At 32.8% G+C, this 25,286-nt stretch overlaps 1 long non-coding RNA gene across 1 annotated transcript; it reads right to left on the bottom strand.

Annotated features, from left to right (window-relative positions):
* Positions 1-16,439: 16,439 nt before the first annotated feature.
* Positions 16,440-25,080, bottom strand: LOC126865302 (uncharacterized). The gene is made up of 2 exons (XR_007689485.1): positions 21,387-25,080; positions 16,440-21,065 (listed from the first exon to the last, which is right to left on the bottom strand). It is a non-coding gene; the product is annotated as an uncharacterized LOC126865302 (long non-coding RNA).
* Positions 25,081-25,286: the final 206 nt, after the last annotated feature.

Here is a 25,286-nt window from a genome sequence, read left to right as displayed (position 1 = left end):
GTTATGCGAATTGCATATTTGATTATTAATAATTTCAAAATGTGGATAACTTGAATAGCAAATCTGGAAATGGGACGCTTCAAGTTTTCTTTGGAAGCTATTAATGATTAATGTATTTTCTAGGATTCATGTACCATGAATAAAATAACTCTTTCGTGCCTGATATACTCCATTACAGTTATATTAATAGCCCACGCATTTATCATTTTTCTAGATAATGATTCAAAAAATTTGTTACACTCATTTTTAAGACACCATTTATTCTCTGAGTCAAACAATCGTGTAAGCTTTTATACACTGCATAATATACGAGTGTATTAAAATAGAAAAGTGAAAATAAAATATCATTTATTAAATAAACATTTACATAAAATATCGCACCGAGTGCTATTCGATTCTTCAAAATTTTTTAATGTTTTTTATCAGTTACTCTACACGATGTAAACATAATCGCGATGGAATATCATAAAGGGCGATCGTATTGATAGACTTGGAGAATAACGGGATTCCGTATTAAAAATAAAAAAAGTTTGTTCGTGGCTCCATCATCCACCGCAACGAGCAGTTTCCCTTAAACACGATGCGTTACGGGAATCTAAGGCTTCCTGGGCCTTGATGTATGCTACCTATTTCGCTGACAAAAAGCAAGAAAGCTGTTCTTGAACCGGCAGTATAAATAATCGTGACTTGGCGGGTTAGCGCAATAAGTCCGCGCAGAAAAATACGAGCAGCAGCGGCGGCAGCATTGGGACGAAGCCCATTATTCATTGGCTTAAGCCAGGTTCCGAACAGCTAATGAGGCCGGAATACCGGCATGACCGTGATCATCGTAACCGGTATACCTTTCTTGACAATTGGTGACGTGCAATAAGATCGCGACTGTTGGAAGAATGCAATAAACCTTCTGTGAATGTGTTATACGATATTACAGCTACACGAAAAAGTGCAGTAATAGCATCGTGCACCAGTTTACCGATATGAAACACGCAACTAGCGATGAAAAATTTTCAGCAATTGTTATTTATTACATAAGTTCAATTCAGTAAAATTTACGAGTTTCTAAGGCAAAATGATATTTCCTTAGTTTCAACTAACTAAGATAATTTAACAACAAATTGCGAATGATTAAAGTATAATCTGGCAAATAAATAATATAAATAATCTCATTAGATATAGTGTAACATATTGTTATGTCGTACTGTTAATGTTTTGTTTTTTTAGTGCTGCTTTCTATGTCCTTACTTTATATCTCGATGCTATAACTATTGCAACTTTATGACTTTTCGATTGGTAAAATGGCAATTTGAAATTGAAATTTTTAATAATACTCAAAAATTCGTGCTTCTTAATAATCCTCAACAATAATATTTCATTATAATTTCGTACTTTATTTTATATAGATAGATATATCTACCGTTTTTCGTTGAATCGAAGAATTTAAATCGAGTACCTATATTATATTGATATATCGACATGTAATTTGCATATGAATGGTATTCATTTTTTGTTATCCTTATTTCGATTTTCTTTTCACTTATAGCTATTTTAAATGTTTCATATTTAGTTGAATGATATTTGAGCAATCAAAATTTTGGTTGCGTTATGAATATCATTAATTTTATATATAGGTATTATTGTTGCAAAGAGATTCTAAACAAATCAACCATCCGATTAACTGCAATACGTACAGCTTAAACTGAATAATCTAATCTATGATTTATGTGGTTCGAGGTTAATGAGAATTGTAATCTAGTATAATCTCAAATGACTTTGCTATCGATTCAGAATATGTAATATATACTATAAGCATACGAGTTCATGATCACATCTGTTATACAAGTATTGCAAGAAACGTTACTGTTGAAATAACGTAGAATTCCAATATAATATCGCAAATGTAATGCTGAGTTGCATTCGAAAGAAACAACAGTAGATCAATCACGAAACGAATGCTTGAATGATTGTACTATCGTAAAAACAAGCCAATTTGTTCAATTCGATCAAAGTCTATAGACTCTCTGTATGTATCTAATACTTATAAACGATTATAATTAACATATTAAAATTTATTTTTCAGTCTTTATTTTTATCATCGATTATTAATATAGATTCATTAGATTAAAAGATTCGCTATTTTTTAAAAGAGTTACACTTTGTAGAAACACTTTCTGACTGCGATCTGCAGTACTTTAATTTACTTTACTTTACTTCCTATACTTTACTTTAATTCCTTGTACTTTAATTCCTATAACTAATTTCTACAATCAAAATAAGCATTATAAAAAAATCATAAGGAGATATTTGTACTTTTTCATGAAAATATTTTGTATGTTATTTATTATATGCTGTCACGTCGTGGTTTATAAATACGTATTTTACGCGTGTATACACCAAATTTTGTAAACAACTGTGTACGTAATAATTCGTATTATGTATGTAATAATAAATGTGTGCATGTATTTCGCTGGCCATTTAGGTAGAGCAGAATATGGGATTCTGAAAATGAAAGCGACATCTCGGTAAAAATTTAACGGCTGACAGCATGGATTATATAGCGTGCTTAGCGAACGGCCAATAAAGGAAGACAATAAATCCTTCGAGAAAGATATGAGCAAGCATGACAGCGGCACTGTGTCGAGGCCCATTATTCATTGGCTTAAGCCGGACTCGAAGCAGCTAATGAGGTCGGCATACCGGCGTGTTCGCGGTGATCATAGCCGATGGACAGGCATAATAATCCGGCAGAGATTGCCGATCGGCGAAACGTCCGTCGGCGTGGCACGGTAGCCACAGATGGAACTTCGATATGGTCGTTGAGTGCGTGTCGAGACCGAGCGAGAAACCATTCCTGGAAGTAGTTAACTACGTTGTCGCGTCCTGACGCGTGTACCGATTCGTGTACGTTCTACCAGTTAAGGTCTCGGTACGCGCTTTTCATCTATCGACGTTCGATCACAGCCGCACGTCTACATATACGTCCGTCCAATTTCCTGATTCTTTTTGTCATCGTTGCGATAATTTTTAATTGTGTTGCTCACGTCGTTTACTTGCACGTACATATTTGGATCATGTTACATATGTGGAAAAAGCATTGTAATTTTTTCGTTTCCCAACTGTTATTGTTAAAAGATTAAACAGTTATCTATGGACCGTCATTTAGATTATAATTGTCTATACGTATATATTGGTTTTACTCGTACAATTATGTCGTAGTATATATGCATATAAACTTTTGTTTACAACTAACGAAAGTGTATCTGACGATGAAGATGATTGGCAACAATCGCGAAAATAAACCTTAATTACATACTAGTATTCCTTAATTACTAAGTATTATTAGTGCATCTTTTCATGCAATGTATCTATTGATTATGGAAACGATACAGACGTATTTTCGAAATTGGTCAAAAATAAGATCAAAGCATTTATAAGCAGAACAAATTCGATAATTTACTAAAGCATAAATCACATTAATCTATTACAAAAATCTACTAACTTTGTGTTGCAAAACTTTCATATTTTATAGGATATTTCAACATAAAAAGCGAATGTCTTTTATACAATTAGATACTATCTTGAAACAATTGATAAATATTGGAATTTTCTTAGAATTTGACTCAACTAGATAATATGAAGCAATACACGAATGACTGGTCTAGAAAGTTACACTAAAGAGTGTAACGAACTTTGTTTATAGTTGTCAAAAAACAGTACAAGTAAATAAGTGTAGCTTGCAGCAAGTTTTCCTTCATGAGATATAGGTACAAAAGATTTAAAAATGTTAATATTTGCGTATGTTACAAAAACATACTAGATATCTAAGTGCAGACAAACTAAGGTACATAATAATAATTTTATGCATGATCTTTTTTATTTGTTTACGAGTGCAACAGATGTACTACATTTTTTGTCGATAGCGCAGGCCTTTAGCTGTATGAATACAGGTGTGGTCAAGGACATATTATAAAATGGGTATGTAGGTAATTTTACGTTCTTGCGCAAGTTTCTAGAGAGCAAACCAGTTCGTATAAAACTGCCGGAACCAATTGCAATCTTTGAGGCAAGCTCCGATTAATTTCGATGAAACTAGTCAATATACCATAATTGCGATACAAAAGAAACTATTGGAATTGGCGGTAATAACACGATAGATAGGGACATCGTCAATTTGCATGGTTAACTAAATGCAGTAATCAATCGTTGTTCACTTTCTTTTTCTCTAGTCGGATCAACGATAAAAATCCACATTTCGATGATTATAGCTTCTTGGACTGGAAGGTGGCGTAATGAAATAAATAATGAAGTAACGCAACAACTTTACCCAATCCATCGTTATGATGTTATCTACACTTTTCCACGTAGCTCGTAAAAGTCCGTTGACTGAAATCTTTGACAAGCGATGTTTAAATCCATATGTATATGTCTAAAAATCACTGTGTAAGTAACATACAGCAACATACAAATATACATATAAGATGAAATAAATTTTAATTATACCAAAAATATGTACTGTATGTATTTAAGAAAGAGAATAATAATTACCTTACTGTACATTTTGTAAATACGTTTCAGAGGAAAGTTGTTTCCCTTTCGAACGAATCTTCGTTTTGTGTATTCGGCTGAACAGTTTTATTTTCGATGTATATACATCTTATTGTTAGTAGTACCGAATATAGAGTGGCATTCTTGATGCCAGGAAGTGTTCGGTTTCATGCATAGACTCCCGTCGCGTCGTTACGGCTTTCTGTAAGTACAACCTATAGGAAACGGAATGTAATGGAATATCAGGTTGCTTACCTTGTTACCCCCACCTTACTATTATTTGATGTCAGTTTTATGAAAATATGAAACCCATAGTTTTTCGATATCGGATTTCTGCCATTTCTACGGCATTCTCATGATATGCTATTAAATTTTCTGAAAGTATACCTAACAGTAACTTTTTATATACGCTCCTAAATATATTTTTAAATATATTTCTTCAGTTTCTTTTTAAATATATCTCTTTTAATAAACGATATTTTCGAATATGCACGTAGTGCCATAATAAGTATTCGATATACATAAATTACTGTGATTTACTAATCATTATGTTATTAGTTACGTTTTTCAAAATACTTGAATGATTAGGTGGTTTTAGACTAATACTTAAATTCATTATCTATACCAATGTTATAAAGAGAGAAGAGGTAATCGTACATATCCGAGGTAATCTCAGAAACTGCTTAACCGATTTGGACGATCCTCTCACCGTTGGAAAGTACATTTCCATCAGATGGACATAGGTAATATTATATATTATTACCCTCACTCTTTAGGAAACCAAGCAGTGAGTATAAATGCAACGTAAGTTGGAATAACGCAGCTCGATTTCCACCACTACACAATTGCGGTAAATGGTAACTTTCTAGAAATGATGCGCTCAGTGGAAAACAGCCACATGCCACATATGTGTAAATTTTCGTCTTTTGTATCATTAATTCGTTCCTGCAATGTGGTATATATCCGTCAATCTTCTAATATAATAGCATGCACGTTTCACCGAACAAAATCATATTATACTTTTTTCACGCTGAGAAGAAACAAATACGTAATGGTACCATGACACTCGGCTCTTTAGCTTTGGAGATACGTGACAGATCTTGACAGCAGCTGTCATTTACCATGTTATTCCAGTCCCGGTTAAGATAATTACGATTTCATACCGCATTTCCCGTGAAAATAATTTTTCCTTCAACTTGTTCTCCGCTAAAATTATAAAACGGTCGCTGCCTGTTTTCCACTGAGTCCCCCAAATATCTCTCAAATACCATGCAAATACCATTTAATTTCTACGGTTAACGATATTGAATCTTGAAGCACGAAGAAAAATTCTGGAGAATAGATACGAAGCATCCAAATGTCAATCAGTATAATAGATAGATTAAAAGACAATTTTCCTGCAGTATTTGAGAAAAAGAAAACAACGTTGCCGTGCAAATTGGTTTTTGGAATACATACTACCTTTTTTATAATATTAATGTACATATATCATACGTATAGACAGTATAGATTATTTAATTCATAATTATTTCGTTATGTACCTAATCAGAATTGATTCTTAATTTCGTTTTGTAAATAAAATGTTTAAAAGAAAATTTCAGTCATTCCGAAACACCTCTGCCTCAAGGTAAAAATGTTGTCAGGCCTAGCGAGGCAAAAGAAGAACGGAAGGATCGTGTGTGAAGAAACGATGTAAGCACTTCAGCGGCTCGAGTTAAAAAAGCTATGTAATATCGCCTTGAGCGACTTACTAATAAGAGATTACGAACTTCTCAGGCTTGAGCTACAGAAACAAGAATGTTTTTACGTCGGTTTATCCGAATTCGGAAATTCAGCAAACCAATACGTATTAATTCCTGTCAGTAATAAGGCTAAAAATGTAGGTTATGCAGAGGTATTATAATATCAAAAATTGAGTAGAAAGAAATATCACCTGCTTTCAATTGTACGCGGTCTGAGTCGCGGACAAGAATAAAAACGCTGATTGTTTAAAAGATATTTCAAGGTTATTATGTTTGAAACTCATCAGATGGATACATTTTGGTTCAATAATAATCTAATTTTTTAATTAATAATCTAAAATTTTATATTTGAAATTGTTCCTTTGATAAAGTTGAAAAGAATTATGTAGCTAGAATATTTGTCCGATTAATATAAAAAGTGTTATATCCATAATTGCTTAATTTTAATTCGATAGCGTTAGCTGAGATAAATATTACAATCATTAAAATATGTATCTATCTATATTATAAATACATATATGTAAATATAGCTACATATACGTAAATATATTTACATTAACGATATGTATTAACATTGAATAGTTCGAGAAAATTATCTTGACATTTGAAAAATACTTTGACAGCACAGTATTTGCATAGGTATTTAATTGCGTAATTTCGTATGTACATACCCTTCGATCGAGCGAGAGACGTATTAGCGTAGACTTGATCGCTCGACACCTCACAGTTTATGATACGATCGCATTACATATCGTCGTTTTGTTGTATTGTACGAGTCGCGTCAATTTATTTTACGTTCTCATGTAGGTTGAACAAGTTGAATGATATAAAATGACAGTGGTACATGTTTCTTCCACCTTTTACACGACGCACACATTGATCGTGTCGCCAGATATGCTCAGCTACTTTAGGAAAGCAGCTCGACTTTCTCATAACTTAATCCAGCGACGAGAGAGCATTTTTATGAACGAACAAGTTGAACGGCCGATAAGATATTGACGAAAATGTTATTAATACGCTAATATAGATTTGTGTTTATCTCCTCAAGCATTTAACGGTTTATTACAAATTATTGCCTACAATTATTCGTATGAAGAAATTTGCAAAGTAGGTATAAAAATAAATTTGCAGTGTACTTGTATCTGTGCCTGTAATAAATGTAGAGAATTTCCAGACGATACTAGTATATTTATTGCATTCTTTTCGTAGCTCTAATAAAACGTTTTGTCGTATACATATAAATAGAACATAACAATAAGCGTAATTGAAATGAGATAATTTAGTAAAGACATAAATTTACTCGAATGGCAGGTGTATAATCGTGGCGCGGTATGCGGACTATCATGGTATAAAATATAAATGAACCGCTTCGGAAACGAATAAGCAGTGACCGTCTGACCGTCTTGGCCAGTTTTCACTAAGGGGCTGAAACGTGTCAACGTGTCTAGGATAAAAGACGAATGTCCCAGGAAGGTTCTCATTAGTAGACCACAGTGGGGCGCCACGGATCTTCCTTGCTATTTCCAGTTTTCCACTTTTCCGCTCACCGTTCATCACCGATTCTACATAAATTCTGGGGAAGAGGATTCTCCAGGTGCTCGGTCGTGTCAAGGGACTTCACCAACCCGCCTACACCAACGCCTACCAACTAATCTTTGCATTCATTCGGACAAAGGTCATGACTAATGATCTTAGTATACTGGCACAATAAGATTTACTTCTCTTTTTGTACCCTTCTGTGCTGTGCCAGCTGAATAACGTTACTAATTTCTTTCCCAACTTTGTCACCTGGTGGAAAAGATCGTCCAAACTTTGCCTATTCCGGAAATTCATCTCAACCGGAATACTAACAATGCCATTTTCAATGCAGTAAAATAAATTTGAAATTAGGAAAACTAAACAAAATTATTCACGATTATAAAATTCAGTTAAAATAAAATTTGATGTTTATATTTATATTAAATAATAGTTATTAATTGTGTATTTCAATCTTTAATAACTTATTAGTTTTATCTATTTTCATCCATTCTTGATTTGTTAAAAGCTCACCTTTTTCAAATATTTTCCATGTGTTTTATATAACAAATTAAAATTTTACAAGACTTAAATTTACTTAATGCACTTACTTATAATTAGTCAAAGAAGTGATTAAAATATTCTTATAAAGAATATACGAGATATTCAATTCATAATTAACTACTAATATTTCGTTGCAAAAAAAAATAATATAATTAATTGTTAGGTAGTTTTGTTCTATATAAGTAATAGGTATTTTAGTAAAATGTTTTAATTATTTATCTGATGTTTATATGTATATTGTTTTGACAATCGTTGTTCTATATTTACTGTTGAGCTATGTATGTATTTATTTTTAACTACCGTTTCCTTATTAAATCAAAGGTAACTCTGAATTTTTAGTAAAAGTGAATTACAATTATGGTATTATAAAATATTTGGTATTATAAAATATCTTCTCTTAATTTACTTAGATTAGTGTTATTCAATAGTAGATTTATAAATTGCTTCGTCTTTTATATGATACAATGTAATTCTTTGTCGATTCGTTTGTATTGAAACATCGATGTAAGCAAGTCATGTTTTACATAAAATCTAAAGACGTTTTATGAATAATATTGATTAACATCTTTTAGAATCGACATTGACGCACGACAGAATTTGATTTATTTCTTTCTCAGGCCCTTCTACCTTGACGGTATCTTCCAGAATAGTACATGGTGCTAATTTCTTCTGGATCTTGGTCGTTGTTCGAAAGGAACCGGAGCGTGCTGGACAGGCTGTATTCTTGTCGATGATTGCTGGGCGGGCTGGTCAGACAGGTCATAAATTTCTGTCTTGAAAATTGTAATATATTCTACCAGCCCTTGATGACTTTTATTGTATGCCAGCGTTGTGGTTAATGTTTTTCATGGATGATCGAGACAAGTAGTATCTATAATGTAACACGTTTCCGCCTCTCTCTCTTGACCAAATTGAGAAAAGAGTGTTTTGTCTCTACGTGTCATTATTTAAGATTTCGACATAGGTAGTGTTATGTTAAAATATCTTTCGTTGCAGAGATTTGATTAATTATCTCTTCTATAACTAAAATATCGCTTTATCTGTTATATGAAGTTTTTACTATACATACTTGCAAGTTACAAGTATTTAATAATTTTCTATATATAAGCTAAAGGAAAAAAATATTTCAGATTATATAAAGGAGCATATAGCGAAATTGGAAACGTTTTATATTATTGAAGATCTTTTTCATAAACTTAGACATCATTTTCTACAACTGGTTACATAAATGTAGAAGCCCGTTAACTTGTTTTGCAAAAAGAAGTTTCCTTGCGCATAATTTACAGGCCAAGAAAGGAATTCGTTAATTAAAAAAGAAATTTATATTGCCTGTCATTATTGTTTTCATCCTACTTTATTGCTATGATAATTTCTTTAGATAAAAAATTCAATTTTAATTTCTAGTTAATTAGTTAGTCTTTACTTTAGTTAAAAGAATACATTAATTAATTGTTGGATGGACATAATGTTGGAGCAATACATTTTGTCGAATTCCTGTGCAAACGAGTTGCGATGTAAAAGAATTATAACTTATATGAAGTTTTATCTACAAAGTAATTACTGGATCGCGTAGCAGTAACGAATGACTCACGATTATGTTTTCCTTCGGTCGTTCAAGTTCTTTGGAAGGCGAAATGGAGCGGTTGGAGCGAGGTACGTAGGTTGGGGCAAAGCAAAGTAGTACAATCTGCGAGACTGCCACTTGGTCGTAACAGATACGCCAGGAAATAAATGTCTGTATAAAGGAGTTGGCAAGTTCCTCGGATGATATCAAGATGCCGCCGGCTAATACAGCTTGCGCGAGACAAGGGTGAGGAAGCGTTTCACCAAGGACATACCCCTTTGTCCTGCACCTTTCTTTTTCTCTACGATGTATCTCGATATCAAAAGAATTTTGGCTTTATCTCCGCGCTTTTATCCACTAGGGAAACGATATACTATATCCAATAAAGAGAAATTATATTCTGTCTGAAGTGGGACTTCTGCCCGAATACGGGAATAGCTTGGCTTCCATTTTCCTTTAAATATGTTCCTCGTATAGCTTGCGAAAACCCGTATACCTAATCTTTTCCGAGCTACATACCAGCAACCCCAACCTAAATTGATCACCTTGAGCACCTCAGTTGATTTTGAGTATAGGAAAAAAAATTTGAAATTTTTTAATAATTTAAAATATTTAATAAATTAATTACCTTCATTGAAATACATAAACATGGTGTTACTGTGTATATTAAATTGGTATGATCTCTCGTATATTGTTCATAAACATTGAAATGTTTCGTATCTACTACTAATAACAGTACAAAACATCATTCAGTATTGCGATCTTTCAAGAAGAGATTTGTAATCAGAAATCGTTATAATAACGAAGAAACAATTGAAATATTCTTAATTTGCGGTGATTGTATTCAAGTGATCAAATCACGTTGTTCATCCTGTATAGATACAGATATCTAACCGTCATTTTAATAAATTCTCGATTGATATAACTAAATACATATTAGGTCGTCCGAAAAGTTTCTTCCGTTTTATAAGGAAATAATGGACGCACAACATTTTCGTTTCATATTATTTTATCGAATTACGTATGATCCATTTTGTTCTATCAAGATAAATATTACAACGTTCGACAGATTAGGTTCCATGTTTGTATAAAGGTGCGTTGTTGTAAAAGAAAGAAGTTCTCGGAATATCTAATACATAGTTTGCCTCTTATAATCTTAAAGCTATTTAAGATTATTACCTTCTTCTAGTATTAAAAGTTTGAAGCTATTTATTTAATTGTATATTCATAATTTATAATTTATAATTTATATTTATTATATTATATTTATATATAAATATATTTATAATTTAATTGTATATTCTATATTTATTTTCGTGTTTTGAGAAAAATGCTTTGCTAAAAAATTTAAGAAATGAGATGTTAAAAAGGTGCCAATTTTGTATATCTCTCGGCACATAAAATTCGAATGAGGCATTATTCTATGGTCGTACAGAATCAGTAACGCATAACTTTTTAACTCGTATGTCGTGAGGAAGTTATAAAAAATGTAGATGAAGTTGGTCGTAGTTCGGTAGACGAGTTGCACCTTTCTGACTTTAAATGATCATAATTTCGGAATGAATGCGTGGGATACAAAAATTCCAATTCTATTTTATAAAAAAATGTCGATACTTATGTAATATGTAAAAACATATTGCTCATATTGTTAACCAATAAGAATAAATCGTTACAAATTAAAAGGAGGTATTACAATGCTAATATTCCATGAAATATGTTTGTTATTATACTATAACTTGCTTTTGAATCAAACTGGAATGTAATGAATCATCGCATATGAGGAATCGTTGTTATATTTCATCCCTCACTTCTTCAGATGATAGTTTTCCAATTCAATCGGCGTTAGCAATAAAGCACGCGATGTATACGTATCGCATAGCGATTGTATCAATCGCTAACGTGCAGCGTGCATTTTTTACACTTCAGACGATTCTGTTAGTTTAAATTGCAAACGGTTGCCGCCGATGCACTCAAGCGTCTTTTTCTCGTTCGATGCTGCTGCGATCATATGTCATTCTTTGTCCTCCGGTTAAAAACAACGATGACAGACATATTATCGCAGCGGGATCACTCACGAAAAACACTAGAGTGCATCGGCGGTAAACGTTTGCAATTTAAATCAACAGAATCGTTTGAAGCCTAAAAAATACACGCTGCGCGTAAACGATTGTATCATATACATACTTTACATACGTATTTTATCGTTAACGCTGATTTCGTTGCAAAACTATCATCTGAAGAAGAGAAAAATGAAATATAATAACAATTCTCCATATGCGATGCATTCCATCTTGATTTAGAAGTAAGTTATAGAATAAGAAACATACATCATGGAATATTTGCATCGTAACTTTTAATAATTAACCTTACTTTAATTTATCGTGTTTCATTGTTATTAATTAACAATAATATACCCTTTATAAGATACCCTTTTATAAGACAGCGTTCGAATTTTTGTATTTCATGCACTCATTTCGAAATTACGATTATTTCAAGTCAGAAAATTTCAATTCGTCTTCCGGAATATTGTCAACTTCATTTACATTTTTTTATAACCTCTTATCACATTTGACTTAAAAAATTGTGCGTTTCTGATTCTACGGGACGTATAGTATAACGATTCATTCGAATTTTAGCATTTTTAACATTTTCCTTTCATCGGGTAACATTCGAACAAATGTTCTTGGTTGTATTAGTTCTCGTGTATCGATACAGTCGCTTGTTCTCGGTAGTATTAGTACTCGGTAGTATTGCCTATCATCCTTATGAACTATTTGAACGACACATCTATGTATCTATTTTCTCTTTTCGTAATGTTTCCATGGGTCTTTTATTCTTCTTGATACACTGGCGTTAGTTTTTTGCGCAGTGTACGCACCATTAACTAACTCGTGCTGAAATAGAATCGTAAAGATACTAAAAGGGTGCGTTTTGTGACTCGATTTATCATTCTATCAAAAATGATAAACATCTCAGAAACGAAAGTTAAACAAATAAAATCCTGTGTTTTCTAACAAACATTTCGTTATTTTATTGTGTAGCTTAGTTCTTTATTACATACAAGTTATTTCTTGTATTTTGTTATTACAGCCATGTTTATTATTATATTAAAATCATACACATGTATCTTACTTTCACTCAAGATTTTCTCACATGTATGTTTGCCGTAACATAAAAATTTAAGACTATCTCTACGTACATACCACAAGTGAAAGTTCTATATAGATTTGGCGGCATCGTACAACCCATGCAACCGTTATTTTTAAAAAAGTTCCACGCCGCTTTGTCTTGAAATATACGTTTTTCAAGTGAAGTAGCTAATGCCCACCTACCTTCTCCTAATTGTTTGACAGAGCGTATGAGGGAAGCCGACACCGGACAGGGTGACCATGATTCGTGACCACCTGTCCATGATGGACTTCCCTTCGAAGGAGGGCGCGTGTAGTGGCACAGTGTATGGTGTGTTCCCTATGGGTAGTACACTATTTGTTAATGCTCATATGATGATCGTGTGGCCTCTATACAAACATGTCAAGTTGTCGCGGTGTAGTAACTCCATTCGTTGGCCATAAACAGTTGGCTGCTCGGTCAGTGTTGCGTGTCACGGTGCTGTCGCTATTTAACCTTCTATCAGATGCGACTTTCGCGCCATTCATGTAACACTCGCATTACCAGCACCTGCTGAGGCCAGTTTCAGTGGCTGTTTCGGTCGCATTTTAGTTACATAATGGCAAGTTACTTTACGTGGCCGCGAAACAACAAGCTATCCGGCCGATTAACGCTAAATTATACTCTTTAGCTGCAAACTCTTGAGCATCCTTTTAAAATTACTTGCTTTTACCGTCCGTTTAACGTTTTCTACGTAGACGCTTCCACTTAAGTGCCAACGCACTATGCGCTTTTTAACAGGTTACACCTGTTGAGAAATAAATGAACAGCGGTTCTGCTATCTTAAACTAGCTTTTGTTTATGACGAAATATCTAATCTTAGTGCATGTACAATCAGCGAATAATTCATTTTTTCTTTTAAAGGAGATATGAGCTTTTGTTTTTGTTAACAATATGCGACCGTGTCAGTTTCTTTATGCTTTTTTGTAGTAATTTCGATCTTGTATAACCAGACGGAGAGGGAAGAGATTTAAATTTTTACTTCTAATTAAATAATATAATTTTTGCCTGTCATTTTCTTGTCCAGCATGGCAATCATAAAAATAGAAACAAAAACTAAATTTTGTAGCCATTGTAAAAATAGACAAAAACAATTAATCAACATTTAATTAATATTTCGGTATTTTAAATTGCTGTTACTCAGTAAAAGGTTAAAGGTCTTTTAGCAACAAGCTAATATCTCATTAAGGAAAAGTATTTACATATATGGTTCTGAAAAGTTCTTATACATTCCAAGATAATTGAAAATATTCTTAAATTTTTTTCTCCTCATTTAAAAAATCGATCCCGCATTTGTGAAGCTTTTATGTACACTCATGCAGTACGGACTATGAAATTGACTTCTACAGTTTAGAAAGGTCACTTTCGACAAATCATCGTGACAACGGTTTATTAATATTCCAAATTAGAATAGCTTGTCATGATTCACGGAACTAGGCTTTTGTACGAGCCTGAGAAGAGTTCCGGGGACACTCACAGCATAAATAACGATATCTCCCTTGGTCCGTATTCAGCTGCTGCTCCCTAACCAATAGGTGCCGCCTCCTATCATCAAAAGTGACTGACAAGCACTCCATCAGCATTATATTTCGTAAATATAACGAGATTAGGTCGCATTGTGACGGGACTCGGAGTTAATTTACATTCTAATCTCTACACGCTACTGTCGCATCTTCTTTCTTCTTTCAGCAAATTCAAGTGCTTCGAAAACTGCTTGCAGGCCACTCTACGTCTGGACTTCGTCTTTAACTTGTAGATATTAACTAGTATCTCGATGAGAGTGGACTAACAGATTTTTCTTTTTGACAAAAATGATATTCATGGAAATGAGATGAACCAGTACAGAAGTTTTCGGTTATAGTTTGGTTCACTGAATAATACATGAAATATGCGGAGAAGACACAGAACGTGTTCCATGAATTGTATTTTGTATAATAAGACGTCAAATTAGTTTTGTATATCTGAACGATTTATCGCGTTATGCAATTTTGAACATTTACATTACAATACAACTACATCACAAGCTTAATAAAAAAAAATTGTATTTCCTTATTTCCTTCATTTATGTTATTTGCTTTATGAATATTACATTAGATGTTTAGGAAATACTCAGAACCAACTAAAGTCGTATAGATCATCATTTAATGAAGAATTCGAAGATAAGCATTTATAGCCAAACATATTTTATTTTTTATTATTAAATTTTGTTTTAATTACTTAAAAATACGAACTAAGAGAAGTATAAAATGCAATAAGTCGCTCCTAAAATAATTTAGCTGCATGATATACCTGTACTTACATAGCATAGATCATTATTTGTATTTTTGTGTTTACAAGAAGAGTAAGATTTATTTGTATCACTTATATCCATTATTTGGAACGAATTAAATAATGAAAAGAAAATATATCTATAGTATATATGTACATAAAATAAAATAAACAAGAAATAAAAATAGGTTAGGTATCTACTTTCAATTTTCCAAGCAGAATATAAAAAAATCAGAAAAGTAAAAAAGAATATATACATAAATATCAACACGTATCCATGAAATACATTAATAAACTATATTGATTATATTCTAATAGAATTCAAATTTTTCATACGAAAATTATTTCAAATATCGTTAAATAGAAATAAATAAACGAATTATACATATCTATACCAGTACTAGTAAATATATACATTGTATGTATAAATATAAGTAATATAAGTATATAATTAAATATATATATATATTTTATATATATATATATATATATATATATATATATATATATATATATATATATATATAAGAAAATAAAAGGAAATTAAATAGAAATAATAGAATGATTATTAAAGTTAATGGTTTAAGTTCTTTAAATATACAATGAGTGGTTATATACAATACATAGTGACAGGAATTCATCTTGCGAACATGTTCCATGCAGACTCTGTTTCTTCTCATTGATAGGGAACAATATGGACACGATGGAGTAGATGTGAGCAAGGGAAAACGAAAGCGCGCGTCAGATGGAATTAGGCATGCTTCAACAGATTAACGGAGCTGGCTTGACGCGATGGTGGAGAGCTACGGTTCAAGCTCTAGTCGGATTGAATTAGTCGAACGAAGGTAATGTTTGCGAACCATAGCAGTCAAACACATTTTGCTAATCTTGCTGATTGTTCGGATGCAATCGATAAAATCGTAATGATATTTTAGTCAAATAAAATCATTTAAATCTTGAAATTATTGTTTGCCCGTATAAGCAGATATGTATTTCACAAGATAATTATATATTTTTATTATTTTATTTGTGAATTATATATGATGAAAATTTTAGGGGAAAATTGATTAAAATACTACCTTTTGAAAAATGTAATCTTCGAATAATGGTACATATAATTGTTCATTATTCGTTACAAAGTTATACTTATACAAGAAACAATTTGTCAGTACCAAATCTATAATGTTGACAATATAAGATAATTTGTAAATATAACAAGTATAGAGCAATGTGTTTTCAATCAAAAAAAAAACATCCGGTTATAATACGCATACATATAACGTGTCCGGTTTAACCGAGAACAGTTAAATACATATCTCAAGAAATACGAATCATATAAAAAAAAAATATTTCAGACAAGAATTGTATGATACTGAGGTGCACGTACTATGTAAGTATACCCTTGTTTATTTGACCTTACGATCACCTAGAAATGGGTTGTGAAGGCCGTATTAAATTTAACAAATAGAAACCTACTTTTTTATTACATATCCTTGTATGTAGTTGATATCGAGACGTTTTCAAAACTGCGAACTCGTGTCTCTCGCATCACCCATGATCAGCGTATGACCTTTCAAATTCGACATGTCGACGGCATTAGCATCGTTCGATGTACACCACAGGGTCACATAAACACGTTTTTCATAATGTTATCACTGGTATGGCGTTGCTGGAACACAAGGTCGCAATTTTCTAATGTTACCAAAAATGTCGGTCAGTTCCGAGCATTTACTTTTAGATAGTTGCCTGTATTGCTCTGTCGAATTCGTAAGTTCGCAGCGGAAGGAGATATGGATATGTATGTGTACACTATTTTAAAAATCATCAGCCTTCAAATTTACAATAGATTTTCTCTTTTTGATGATATCTATGACACGCAATACATTATTTTGAACATACAGATAGATATATGTATCTATAAGTATAGGTTAAAGTTATAAGACGTGTGTAATTATTCTAAACAATTTCGCCTGAATATTCATGCATAATGACGTGTAAAGTATAATACTAAAGAATTAAAGAACGAAAGAATTGAAGAAATAGCAAGTAGAACTTAAAACGACATACGTATGTATAGTTTATATAACGTTCTATCTGCAATGAATATTTTACACTACATCTTTTATATAACAGTTTAACGATCTGCTATTAGGATTTAAATAAATTATCAATTGGTCGATGAAAAAAAGAGTCATAAAACCTTAGCTCACTTTACATGTGAATGATTTGATGGAAAAAAAACTAGAAGATTTATTCGTAAGAAGGAAGTGCCGCTTTAGAAGAATAAATTCATATGCAAAGGAATCCGCACACAGCAGAGGTCATGATGAATATGTGTCTATATCAAACTATCAGCGGCGTCTTAGCGGAGGGTGCTGGCATCGTTATGGGTACGACGTTGACGGACGGCTCTCTTACGCACAGTTGACGGGAAACACAAATTGTGGGCGCAGCTGCGCCGATAGTAATCAAGAAACACGGTAGGTAGCGGAGTAGAGTGGCCGGATAATAATTCTCTCTCTGTCCGTGGAAGCGTGTACACACACGCCCTGGGTTATAGACTAGGAAGAGATGTGCGGCGAACATACAGGAAGGAACGGTATAGAGGAAGAAAGAGAAAGCAACATGGAGAGATCAAGCGAGAGAGACAAGTTCGAAGGGAAGGGAAGGAGGGATAGAACAGGACAGGGTTGGTGGCACTTCACAGGAAAACGATGTTGATCCAGGTCGATACCTGTCATCCGTTGGGCGATGCACTGTCGAGATTGCTCCTAGTTCAGGACCCGTCTCGCTTTACATTGATATTCGTGTGTCCCCCTGTTCTGTCTGTATATTGGCATACAATGAACGCCGAGTATAGTTTGCTATTTAGTGACGACAGCCGCAGTACGATATCCAGCTTGAAAAGGTGCAAACCTTTAGGTTAAATGGACAAACTCGTGCTTACAAAATCTATTCGAACGTCGTGGCGTGCATAAAACATTTTTGAAAGAGATATGGTTACAACTGGCTGGCTACGTTAAGCTAGAAAGTTTGAATATTGATTAAGAAATAATACTAGATTCGATGAAATTTTATCGACGATTTCAAGAATTTATTATTTTTCCTTGATCTTTGTTCTTTTCTCTTTTCTATCTCACATGTAGAGTCTATAGTTTATAATCAATTCTTAATTCCAATCGATATTTGATTTTCAAATACGTATAATATAATATACAACATAATGTAACATTTATGTGCAAATACGTAATTATCGAGGTAAATAAATTTTCTGTTAGATATAGATACATGTACGTATGAGTTGAAATACACCTGTTAAACGTACATTTTTTAATATGCTTACGCTAAAATATGTATACTGGTATGACTTTCCTACTGCTTGCTTTTCACGAAAACTTTAGCATTACTTGTTTACATAGTCACAAACTATGTAAAATCATTGATATTCTAATGCAACACACGATAATGTATATAACGTTATTTATATTTTCAACTGACATTTTACCAGAAATTTACTAAGCGTATTACTAAGTACGTCTATTCTGATTTCTTCTATGATTCCTTCTTTACGATTTCCTCTATTGATTATAATTTCATGAAATTATGTACACTTCGTGGCTAAGAGTTAAGCAAATAGTAAAATTATGCTGCAGTACCGTGAAATCGCGTTTATAGCTACAATTTTACTTAATATATGTACATACGTACGTCACATTAGAAATACATATTCCGTTAGTCCGTATTCCAAACACATTCTAGATCAAATGATAAAACACAAATGCGTAAAAAGCATCGAATACAAAGTTGATTCCATTACCATAAAGAGGATTTCAGTATGAAGTGGAAATGTAGTATTTTCAGAATCAACATACAAGCACAATGGAAAAACTTTAGAAAATAAAGCTAAGCTAAGTTTAAGTTTTCATCATAATATGAATCAAGCATCGAAGCTTGTCTCTATTTTTATTACATTTTTTATAATATAAGAATACTTTCAAACAGAATAAGTTATTTAAAAATTAGAATGGAACGTTATTTTATAATTAATGTTAAAACATGCAAATTGCCCTTCCACAGTTGTACCGTAAGTGATGCCAATGTCGTAGCAAAATAATGCAATACGGTTTATAATATGAATGCTCGATCCTGTGATTGAAAGGTATATCGAACTCCCAGTTTCTTTTTTACGTTGAAACTCGAAGAAGTTGCGTAAGTAAGATTAACTAAGATCATATTACATGGCTACCAATATGTTGCACGTTGAACATAAGCTTCTTTGCGATGTAATACCGCCTTAACAGTTAGTGAATATATCGGTGGTAACGTAGCGATTACATCTCTCCTTGTGTCACCGTTTAGGTGTGGCAAATTGACCGCTGACATGTAATAGCGTGATTAACAGAAATTAGTTTTTTGTCATCGCGTTGAGTTATCTCTGAACCGTTCGAAGTCAAACACAAATATGCGTTAAAGACACTTCAAACAGCATGATATAATGATAATTGACACAACGTCAACAAAGAGACAATGTCTGATACTTTCTGAATACTTTTGTGAAATTACGTATATATGTATTACATAATTAGTAATATGTAATTATACATATACATATACACCACACACACATATATATATACGAACTTATTAGTAGTAACAATGACGATAAATTTATATCGTTTAATAATTCAGTAATTGGGCAACGTCTTTATGTTCCAAAGAGCATGTTGTAGCTTTTAAAGTGTTAAATGTTTTATAATGTAACGAATGTAATTTTTAGTTCGAATAGTATATAATAAAGTACATAAATATTAATATTAAATAGCTGAATATGTATTGTTGCATACATGGTACAAATTAAAATCCAGATAATGACGATTTTCCTTACATTTTTTAAGTGTGTATTATGTTGAACGATGTTACTAATATTTTAAGCAGTATGTTGCTTACAATTAATTCCAGTGATAAATAAAATCGGCATATTCACGAATTTCGTTCGTGGCATTACGTTAGCAGATGCACAATAGCAAAAGATCCGCATATATATAATAGTGGATACGAACGTTCTAGCGTTCGTTTTGCAAGGCAGGAGAAAAAAGTGGCCGAAAGACAGTTTAAAATTTACCGCCGATGGATAGAAAAGCGGTCCCGTGGCGGACTGTCAGCTGTTTTTCGAATTCTGTCAATTCTTGTCAGTTGCACCGACCAGTTTAGCATAAAAATGCTGTTTGGTAGATGGTCGGCTTTCGAAGGCTTTGGCCGACACGGTACAAACGTATCGTATATCAAAGCAGGCGGCCATGGCCAGGGAAAATAAGAAAGTTTTTGTTCTTTTTATGGAGCTACGGTCGCCGTGGGCGGTGTCTGATATACGATCGGAGTTCAGCATTTTGTTGACGAAAAAGCTACTACCTTGGCTCTGATTTTTCTACCAGGAGTACGAGTAACATAAATATTGCCATTTTGTAAAACAGCTTTCATAAAACTTCGAGCATTGCAAACATTTGTACGATTCATGGAATAGTATCGTGTATTAATTATTTTAGAAATTGTAGAAACTTGTAGCAGAAACACACATAAATACGTATACGCGGAGTATAGGAAACTAAACTGACATTTTTTCATTTTCTATATAACCAACAGCAGGAAAAATTAATTTCACTCATATATTCGCATGTGGTACATATTATATATATGTGTGTATCCTGAAAGTATAAAAATAATAAAAGGTGTTAATTTTATAGAGGATTACCGATTGGAAGTATTGATTAATTAAAAAATAATCACCCGATATATATTACCGTAATTAAATACACGTTAAAAGGTTGTGCAGTTTGTGTAAAGGTTTTATTGTCACATCAGTGAACTTTATCTTATTCTAAATTATTAATTATGCTTTCCATTAAATGGAATATACAATATGCTTTTACGATCAGTTATTTATTGATGACTGTTATTGAAATGGTTATCATGTAAAATGTTCAAAATTCGTTAAACCATCTTGAAATCGATACACATATACGTACATAGCATAGGGAGAACGCAAATTCCTTGGTATACCAGTTTGGGCCTATTCCCGAGATGCCTATTTAACTACTGTAGTTAACGTAATATGACATCCGCCACGGCAAGCGATTACGGAGAACACGCGATGCAAATTTACGGTATTATCGTAATAAACAGGTTATAAAGGTTGATAGCTTCCTCGTGTATTGAAATTATACCGCAGCAGTAAGGTTTCTGCATGTACACTGCCACTATGTAAACGTGTATTTTATATCCTCATGTACGTAGCATACTTTTTTACCTGTAAGAATGTGTAAATTTCTGTATATGTGGTTAGATATGTAGATGTATACGTATATAGAGGAGTGCGTTATTAAGAATGTTAACGTATGTTCGTGACGGGTTGTCAGGAACCCTCTTATCCGGCTGAACTCGCTTCGGCTGGTAGATATAAATATGCAATAGCGCTTGTCATGCGCAGCGCCTAATAATTGAATGTATAATAAAGAAGGCGTCGCTCGGTGTCATGCTGACAGACAGGCTACAGAGAGGCTACGAGCGAGAGGAGCACGCAGACAGACGTCAACTGTCAATTTTATTTGCTTCTTTCGCTGATGCTCCGTTTTGCAATCTTTCGCGATTCGTCTCGACGATTGCTGCATCTGGAATCAGTGTTATCGGCATCTACCGATATCGTATACTCTTCATTAGAATACCTACGGCTCTTTTGACTCAATTTTTTCACTGTCCGGTATCGATGAATTAAGTCTAATTTTTGTATCGTTTTATTTTATTTAGATTTAACGATTTCATTTAAATTTTAAATGATTCATAATACGTAAAAGATATGTTATTACATTTTGTAGAAAAATACTGATAAAATGTAATAATTCTGAATTCTTAAGCAAATAAGTTTTGATTAAATCTGTTTACACAGCTAAATCCATCATTTGAAGATACATTCTCTGTCATACTTTCTATCATCAATAACTTTAATGATGATCTTCAACGCTTGAATAAAATTGATGATTGTCATTTCAAGGTAATTCTTACATGATGGTAATCTATCGAAGTGTTACGTCATCATCGATTTTGATGACTTTTGGATATGTTGTACAAATTAATATTGTGAACAACTTTTTCCTACACGTATAACTGGCAGGTATGCTTAATTTCTGAGATATTCGCGCAAAACTGCCAGTGCTAACACACTGAATTCTGTCTATAATTTTGCGTTTGTGTTAGTAGTATTGGTTGTCGACGGCCTTACGACGCGACGTGGCGGTCGGATTACATGACACTTAACCCAAACTAAGTTCGTATCTTTATGTAAACTATAAGCAAAACATAAGAATTAGGTTTGGGTTAGTCGTCATTTAATCCGGCCGCCGTTAGGCGGGCGGCAACCAATTCTAACACATATGTTACTACGGACGCACAATTACGAATTTATTGTGGTGGTATCGACAATTTTTTGCAAATATCTCGAGAACTAAGCGAGAGCGCCGGTTATACAATATTTATAGGAAAAAATTGTTCAAAATATCGATTTCTACAACACATCAAAAAGGTATCTAAATCGGTGAGGACATAATACATCGATAGGTTCACCAAAATATTACAGAATATTGGATAAAACATCAGTATCTGCGACGGTGTTGAATATACTCATAACTTATGCTTCCTGTTTGTCGTTAGTAAATCAATCACTATTCGTAATCTGTAAAGATAAACGTACGTATCTATGATAAAAACGTATACCGGAAATAATTTTAGGGAACTTAGACCAATATATTTATCCTTTCCTTCAAGATTTTCATGAATGACGGTGGCCCATTGATAAAAATATCACTGAAATGCCACTGGTGGACGATGGTATACGCAACGTGCGGAAAGAGGGCTGTAAACGGCCGATTCGATATCCATTCGAGACTGAGAGTGCCCTTCACTTCTCTGACAGCTAGGCAAACACTGAACTGACGTTTAGAATAGCTCTTATTTATTCTAACCTGTTTATTTAGGCTGCCGGGATCGCATTACCTGAGAGGCTTTGAGTGGCAGGGAGAGAAGACTACCGTTGTCAGCACTGAACTCATTGTCACGCGTCAGCTCATCTAACTACAATATCAACATGTGCTACCGCATATGAATATGTGTCTATCAATTTAATTGAAAGGCAATTGTCTTGGCGACCGTCTTTTTCTTGTTTTATTAACGTTTTCATCTAATTTCATGGCTAGATTTCAACAAACAGCTTATATATTTTAGCTTTATCACGAGCTAGCGTTTTTTATTTCAAATGAAATTCATTGAAAATGTTCATATTCAACTTGAAGGTTGTTTAGTTTAGGGTTAAATAATAATTAAGTCCTGCTATACAATATCCATATTGCTATAGTATATAGTATATCCATGTTCAATTTTATGAATCTCCTAAATCATTTCTTCGTTACTTTTTACTTGTTTCAGTTATTCTATGTTATAATAATTATATAACAGTACTTTTATGTCAAAAGTTGACCAATTGCAACTGAAATCTTTACCAATGTTGGAAATAGTACGATAGGATTTATTCATTTTTATTTATTTTTTTACTTAGGAATTCATACTTTTCTTGTATTTCTATTAATTTAATATCTACTGTTTTAAATGAACGTTAAACAAATTTAGTTACTGTTATAATAACTATGCATGTATGATAGATACTTTGCGTTCGGAATATTTTTTTAGTGGCACTGCCAACTATTCGAAGCAATAAATATTTACAATTTGAAGATAAGTTTTGACTGCTACCATTATGGCGATATCCTCCTCAAGTAGTTAATATTTTTGAACTGCTTTTTGCTTCTGTTCAATTTTAAGTTTTTACATCGTTTAGCGATATGTGTATACCTATATTTAAAGTCGAAAATATGTGTACATGCGGCAATACTATAATACATAGTATTCGATTATATTTTATCTAGAATAATTATATATAGTAATTCGTATAAATAGACGCATTGAAAACAGAACACAAGAATTTCAAAGAATATGCCTAAATGTACCAACAGATCAAAATTCTTGGAATTACTTTCACATTTTATAATTTCTTGGTATTAATATAATATAACGTTTGTTTTGTTTTTATCTATTAATATACGTTGATACAAATTAAGTATTATATCACAATATAAATATAAACAAATTTTTGTATTACAATATTGTCTAAAGTTCACGTTTAATGGTAAAATAGTAGTAATATCGTTCACAGTATTTGTATTTCATATAACGCGTAGATTTGATTTCAGAAAGATGTTAATACTACTTGTATAAGCATATAAGATTTAAGATTTAAGCTTATAGCACACGCATTAATTTTTATAGTTATGTATGCAAATATTTCCGAAATTTGTTACTATGACGGTAATTTGATAGAACCGATAAGTTAGAATTAGCAAGTATCATGTAATTTTATAATTCAACCATATTTTTCGCTTTATGCCAATTAAGCTGAATTCTTAAGTACTGACCAAGTTAAACGCATCGCAACGTATCTCATTAGCTTTATGTACAACGTAGTTTATATATCTTTATGTAATCGTAACTTCTTGCTACATATTAATAATATCGGCAAAGTAGTAGCTTTTGCGTTATTTGCAAGCAAATGTTTTTAGAACACCCGGTGTCCTGGATACGAACTGGAAGCGTAATGTATTATACCAGCTAGGCAGGTATATTACAGAGAGCCGCAGTTATGCGCGACGGGCTATGATTGATGACAAGTCGTTGCCTGTTATGAATATAATATCGATCAATCACGCTATTTATCGGACGAATGCATAGACCCATTCTATCGTCCTATGCTTGCCTACCAACCTATCTATATCTATTTCGACTTGACCCGTTTCCATCGAAATTCAAACACATTTTTCATTGCA

This window comes from Bombus huntii, chromosome 4 (genome assembly GCF_024542735.1).
Source record: "Bombus huntii isolate Logan2020A chromosome 4, iyBomHunt1.1, whole genome shotgun sequence".
Classification (NCBI taxonomy): Eukaryota; Metazoa; Arthropoda; class Insecta; order Hymenoptera; family Apidae; genus Bombus; species Bombus huntii.
This window is presented reverse-complemented; position numbering and strand designations above follow the sequence as displayed.